This window comes from Mytilus galloprovincialis, chromosome 6, assembly GCF_965363235.1.
Source record: "Mytilus galloprovincialis chromosome 6, xbMytGall1.hap1.1, whole genome shotgun sequence".
Taxonomy (NCBI): Eukaryota; Metazoa; Mollusca; class Bivalvia; order Mytilida; family Mytilidae; genus Mytilus; species Mytilus galloprovincialis.
Genome location: NC_134843.1, coordinates 40,887,511 through 40,894,771, shown reverse-complemented (window position 1 = coordinate 40,894,771; position 7,261 = coordinate 40,887,511). Strand labels below are relative to the sequence as shown.

Genomic DNA, 7,261 nt, shown 5'->3' with positions numbered 1-7,261 from the left:
AGTCGTAATTAACTTTGTTTTCTCATTGACAATTACTTCACAGTACTATAGATGCTTGCTAGTATGTAAGCTAACCTATAAGTGACTTAAAATCGCAAAAACAACTTTAGAAGAGGTGATTTCAGAAAAGTTATGGCAAAATCCAATGAACAAAGTGAACCCAAAATGGCGTCCTACGCAGAAAAAACAAAAACAGACCCTAAAACAATTGAGCCCTCAGACATGGTTAGTATTAAACCTGTATTTATACAGGAAACAGATGTCTTTGGGTCAATATCGGATGGAGAGACTCTAAAAAAATTATACCTGACTCACCCTGAAATGTATAAAGCTGTCGGTGAAGTAGTACCAGAAAGAACAATTACTGGTCTTCAAAGAATCCGAGGCTTATGGAGAATTTACCTCGATGACGAAGCTGAAAGAGATATTCTCATATCCAAATGCCTCAAACTTCGTGGTAAATCAATCTGGATTTACTCCAGAAATCCACGTGTAACTGCACATGAAAACGTCACTGATATACGGATAAGAGTTAAAGATGTACCGCTTTCAGCAGACGACGGACAAATAATTAGGGAGATGGAAAAACATGGCTGCTTAATTTTGAGTAGTATGCGTGAACGGCTAAGATACAACAACAAAGTGACAAACTGTCTAACAGGAGATAGGATCATTATTTGTGATGGACCGCTTTCAGAGCACATCCCAAGATCCATTTTCATTGGCAAATATAGAGCCACCATCATCTATCGCGATCAGCCTAAAAACAACCCTCAAAATATGAAATGCTCAAAATGTCTGCAGGAAGGTCATCATACAAGAGACTGTACAAATGATTGGGTGTGTAGGTCATGCGGAGAAGAAGGTCACAAACAAAATGCATGTACCAAAGATGCTTATTCAGACGCACCAGATCAATCCGATAAAGAAAACACAAAAGAAAGCCATGAAACAAGTGATGCAGATGATGAGACTTCTGAATCTGAATCTGGCACTGATGCAACACAAATATCAGTTAAAATGAACAATGATGAAATATGTGCAAGTACAACAGCTAACGGACGGGAAGGTGCATCAGCTGCTGATTGTGAAGGTGTATTAACTACTGGATATGAAGATGACAACGGACAGTCGCAATCTATTATCAATCCAGTAGCTGATCCACAAAAACGGAAGAAAATCAAAAAAAAAAAGAGCAGTAAAAAAACTAGTGAACTAAGTCAATCTGAAATAACCTTATTCATGTCTAGTAACAAACAAAGCAAAAAAGAATCAACCAAAAAATCTCAAACTCCATCCAAGCAACCTGTCAGTATTTCCTTTCTGAAGTCTCCAGTGACACCAACTGAGAAGCTTCACGACAAAGAGAGTGACTCTACTGCCAAGAGGTCCAAAACAACTGTTTCCTAATTATATACATACATGTAATTATTTTACCTGTGTTTGTATAAGAATTCAAATCACAACAATATGAATATAAATTAATATTTTATTATTAGTACACATGTAACACTTATCCACATTTCAAAAATCAGCTGACCATTTAACTATAAGTCTTTTAATTTTATATCACTTAATTGTCAGTACACATCACAACAGCTACAAGTTTACCACCTTTAAAGAAATTTACATTCCTTTGGGAATTATGTACATATTCTCACACCAAATAGTAAGCAGCATGCACAAAATCTCGAAATCTTTAGATCCTTTTCATATAATTTTTTGTGCATTTTTATTTCACGTGTCGCATAACTACACAAGTACTTTTACGTCACTTTTCTGTTATCAAATAACTTTTCAGAAACGTTCCAGCGTAATCGTAATAAATCCATCAATATGTTTGATTCAAGTTGATTTTAGATTATCATCTGCGATTTCATACACCAAACTTCAACAGGATAAAGCACACCTAAAAAAATCAAAACAAAATTCAATTATTATAATTCACACAAAAACTTTGATAAGTCATCCAATACAAGCTTTTAAAACAAATAAACTAGTTTTTAAGTTAGCTTATCAAGTAGCCAATAATACTATGCAACATTGGCTCTGTAAATATTATGTAAATAGAAGTCCACTTAGTCCAGTATATATTTTTATGTTATATGTAAAAACATTAAAAAAAATAGTTGTTTATTTTGTGTTTAGCTTAAAGCTATGTTTTTTTTCTTTCAACTATCTCTGTATATATTTTGCTATTGATTGTATTTTTATGTATGTTTACAAACTTAATGAGTCCAAAATAATTTTTTTGGACACAGAGGAGTCTGTATCTGAAGTCACATTGTTGACCCAAATCATGACCTATATATTGAGGTCAATAATTGAAATGTTGTGTTATGTTTACACATTTATAATCATGAGTATTATACATGTACATGTAGTTGTACATAGATGTAAATATAGAACGAATTTAATATTGATAAAGATATCATATAAAAAGAAAAATCCACAAAGCAAGGATATAGATAAAATCATAAAATCTAAATTATTGCTGATTTACAAGTTAAATATAATTTCAAACACAACAGAACTCTGTAATTATCTAACTTACCTTCCTAATATTTACACAAAATGACAAACAAAAACTGTATCCATGTCTGCACTGTAAATACCAACGGGTTACAAAAACCTGAAAAAAGAAATAGAATTATTGAATGGGCTAATCAACAAAAATGTGATATAGTATTCCTACAAGAAACGCATTTCACTCAAACTTTAGAACCAAAGCTAAAACAAGAATTCAAAGGTGAAGTAATCTTTAGTAACGGGTTAAGTAATGCAAGAGGGGTTGCCATATGGATAAAAAGCAGATTAAACTTTAAGATTATTGACCAATTTAAGGATTCTGAAGGTAGATTCATCTTAGTTAATATAGAAATAGATGACAATATATATACATTAGTGAACCTATATGCACCTAATAATTGTAAAGTAAGAAACACCTTTTTTAAATCAGTAAAACAATTAATTGAAAATCACAGTATTGGCCAGTTAATAATTGGGGGCGACTTCAACGACATATTATCTATAAAAGACACAAAGAAAAAAATAGGAAATAAAAAATTTGATAAACCAGTTCATAACCTTAAAATGTTAATCAAGAATCTTAAACTAACTGATGTCTGGAGAAGCAAAAACATAAATAAAACCCAATTTACCTGGAGAAGGAAAAACTTATCAGAATCTACAAGAATTGATTACTTTTTAGTAAGTGATGAAGTTAATAAAAATTGCATTACATGTGACATAAGACCAATAGTTCTACAACACACTGATCATTACGCTGTTTCATTAAAAATCAACATAAATAGAAACTCAAAAGGGCGAGGTTACTGGAAATTAAATAGCAGCATCCTGGATGATGAACAGTACCAAAAAATTATTTCAAAATTGATTGATAAATATAAAATAAAATCAGAAACATCTCTCAACCTAGATATTTTATGGGATAACTTTAAAGTTGAGGTAAGGGATTATACCATCCAATACTGTAAATTAAAGGCGAATATAAAAAAAGATACTATTGAAATCTTCGAAAACACATTAAAAACCCTATCTGAAGAAATTGATTGTGATAATTATATAAATAAGAAGAAAGTCAACCTAAAAGAAAACATTGAAAAACAATTAGCAAGTTTATATAATGAAAAAATTAAAGGAAATCAAATTAGATCACGCGTAAAATGGCTAGAAGAAGGGGAGAAAAACACATCTTTTTTTCTTGGTCTAGAAAAAACGCGACAAAGTAAAAAAACTATAACTCAACTGTATGATGAAAATAATCAAGTAACATATGACCAAAACAAAATACTAAATTTGGAAGTCAATTATTATACTAAATTATATACTTCAACAAAACCTGATACAGAAAAGGTAAAACAATACTTTGAAACTATCAAAGAAAGTAAAATAATAAATGAATCTGAAAGTAATACATGCGAGGGAAAAATTACTATAAGTGAATGCACAGAGGCTATATTTAAGATGAAATTAAACAAGGCCCCAGGGCTGGATGGACTGAACGTGGAGTTTTATAGAAAATTTTGGGAACAGATTAAAGATTTCATAGTACAAGTTTTCAACTATTGCTATAAAAAAGGAGAATTAACAAATTCCCAAAAAATTGGAGCCATATCTCTTTTGTTTAAAAAAAATGATCCCCTCTCCCTTGATAACTATAGACCTATTACATTATTAAACTATGACGTTAAATTACTAGCTTATGCCTTAGCGCAACGATTAAAATCAGTACTACCAAAAATTATTCACTCTGATCAAAAAGGTTACATAAAAAACAGATACATAGGTTTTAACATAAGACAAATCCAAGACATTATTGATTATTCTGAAAAATTTAATGTAGATGGTGCAATTTTATTTTTAGACTTTACTAAAGCTTTCGACTCACTTGAGTGGTGCTTTATGTTTGAATCTTTAAAAAAATTTGGTTTTAAAAAAGAATTCATAAAATGGGTTGAAACTATGTATACAGACATAAAAGGATGTATTTTACATAATGGATGGGTGTCTGCCCCCTTCAATACATTTCGTGGGATTAGACAAGGATGTCCGTTATCCTCGTTAATTTTTGTATTGTGTGTTGAAATAATGGCAATAAAATTAAGAGAAAATAAAGAATTAAAAGGATTTGAAATCAAATTAGATGGAAAATCTTGCTCACTAAAAATATGTCAACTGGCAGATGACACTCAATTGTTTTTAAAAACACGCAAAGATATAAGTATTGCCCTTAATATCATTGAAACTTTTGGAAGCCTTTCTGGGCTCAAACTGAATAGAAACAAAACAGAAGGCTTATGGCTTGGCAAATTTAAAAAGTCAAAAGATAAATTTGAAAATATAAACTGGAAACAAGACCACATTAAAAGTCTAGGAATATACTTTGGATACAATTATCAAGAATGTCAAAAATTAAACACAGAGAAACAAATAGATAAATGTGAAAAATTGATTCAAGGATGGAACAAACGAAACTTAACATTAATAGGAAAAATTACTGTAGTAAAGTCACTAATTTTACCAAACCTAACATACACAGCATCATGTATGATAATAACACATGAAATAAAACAAAAGTTCAAAAATTTAATATATAATTTTATATGGAGCGGAAAAAAGACAGAATTAAACGCTCTATATTATGTAAGCCATACCTTGACGGAGGATTAAAAATGATTGATTTAGACTCCTATATAAAATCCTTGCAAATTAGATGGGTTTCAAAACTAATAAAAAACGAAAATGATAACTGGAAAATTATTCCAAGATTTTATCTTAATAAATTTGGGAAAGATTTTCTTTTATTCAGAATGAATTTAACAAATGTAAATTTGCTTAATAAAATAGAGTATAAATCCTTGCCAGAATTCTATAAACAATTAGTTAAAACTTGGGTAGAAGTAAAAGGAGGTCAAACTATCACCCCTAAAAACTTTCTTGAAGTTAGAAAACAAATTATATGGGGAAATAATCTTATCAAAGAAAATGGGAAATGTCTGTTTTTCAAAAATTGGATTAGCAGTAATATTTTGTACATCAATAATATAATAGACGAAAACGGACACATCTCATCAAAAACTGTATTAAAAAATCTTAAGAATAAACAAGATTGGATTAGAGAATTTTCTTTAGTTAAAAATGCTATACCAAAGCACTGGCAAAATATTTTAAAACAAGAAAGCTCTTATAAAACTGATGTCAATATAAAGAAATCAGTAAACTTAAATATCCTACTAAAACATGAAATTTCACCAGACTCGAGCAACAAAGAAATATACACGTCCCTACAAAGTCAATTTACAAATGATAAACCAACAGGAATTTTAATATGGGAAAGAATTCTGCATAAAAAAATGTCAACAAAATTTAAATCCACATTCAACTTTATTTTTAACTACCTTGAAAACAACAAATTTAAAATGTTTAAATGGAAAATGATGCATTATATATTAGCCTGTAATGAATTACTTTATAAATGGAAAATAGAACCGAGTAGTTTGTGCTTCCATTGTAAACAACATGATGATTATGAACACTTCTTTTTTTCCTGTTCATATAATGTTCAGAATTGGCACAAAGTTGAACAGCTTTTAGCATTATTAAAAGTTGAAAAGCATATATTCAGTCTTGAAAGTTTAGTAACTGGCTATAAAATTGAAGATGAAGATTATTTTGATATGAACTATTTATTAACTATAATTTACTTTTCAATTTATAAAGCATATTACATGTCTGACAAGAAAGACAAGGTCATTGATATTTTTAAAATATTCCAAAATGAAATCAAGGACATAATTAACATAAATAAAATTAGAGGAAAAAAAATAAGAGAATCATACTTAAAACTTTGGAATATATCGAATTTCTATAATTGTGAATGAATTCAAGCTGTGACCTAGTTAGTTCATGACTGCACATGACATGCATGTGTCGGTCAGGTGATACAATTTATGCATCAAATGAAATTCGCTATTCTACTCTTTTATTATGTTTATATATAATTTATCATATCTATTATAGCTACACTGAATTAATACTGTTATTAGTTTACACAATACAATGCTTGGATACTGCATTCATGTATCGTTAATTATACCACGTGTACTTTCGATCTTTTCTCTTGATCTTTGGTTTGATCGCAAAAAATACCATTTACTGAAAAAAATATGTTGTTCAAATAATGTGTGGAAAAAACAACGGTCTTACCTAATCATTTAAGACTCCTTTTCATAATTACACGGAGTAAACTAACAAAATATTTCGAAATTCTACTGTCGGCTGAAAAGTCATGCTGTCAGTATCAAAGATCATCATCAATTTTACGGTTCAGTGAAGATTCAATAAATAAATCATATACAGTTTAGGTTAAGAAACGTACCGTATTCCGGTATGAAATTATACTATGTAGAACTGCTATTATGTATGTAATAAATACAACTAACTTTATAGATATACTTATTGAATATTTTTCCCTAAATATTCAATGACTAATTTAAGGGATACTTAATTGAAGCTGTAGATTGAGTAAATTGTTAACAGCAAAAGTGCAATAAAACTTTGATTAATTAAAAAAAAAAAAAAAAAAAAAGTAATATGATTCTACATTGGCTGTCTTTGTAATTCATTACGCCATGACGTCATATATTGAAAGGCGTCATTATTTGGCAATGGAAAAGTGTAACGCAACGGTACCCAAATTGCAACGAGTACTCTAATTGCACCTATTTAACAAAAATAG

At 29.7% G+C, this 7,261-nt stretch overlaps 1 long non-coding RNA gene across 1 annotated transcript; it reads right to left on the bottom strand.

Moving 5' to 3' along the window:
* Positions 1 to 1,475: 1,475 nt before the first annotated feature.
* On the bottom strand, positions 1,476 to 6,893 carry LOC143079576 (uncharacterized). Its single transcript, XR_012979436.1, has 3 exons — positions 6,730 to 6,893; positions 2,555 to 2,632; positions 1,476 to 1,909 (listed from the first exon to the last, which is right to left on the bottom strand). It is a non-coding gene; the product is annotated as an uncharacterized LOC143079576 (long non-coding RNA).
* Positions 6,894 to 7,261: the final 368 nt, after the last annotated feature.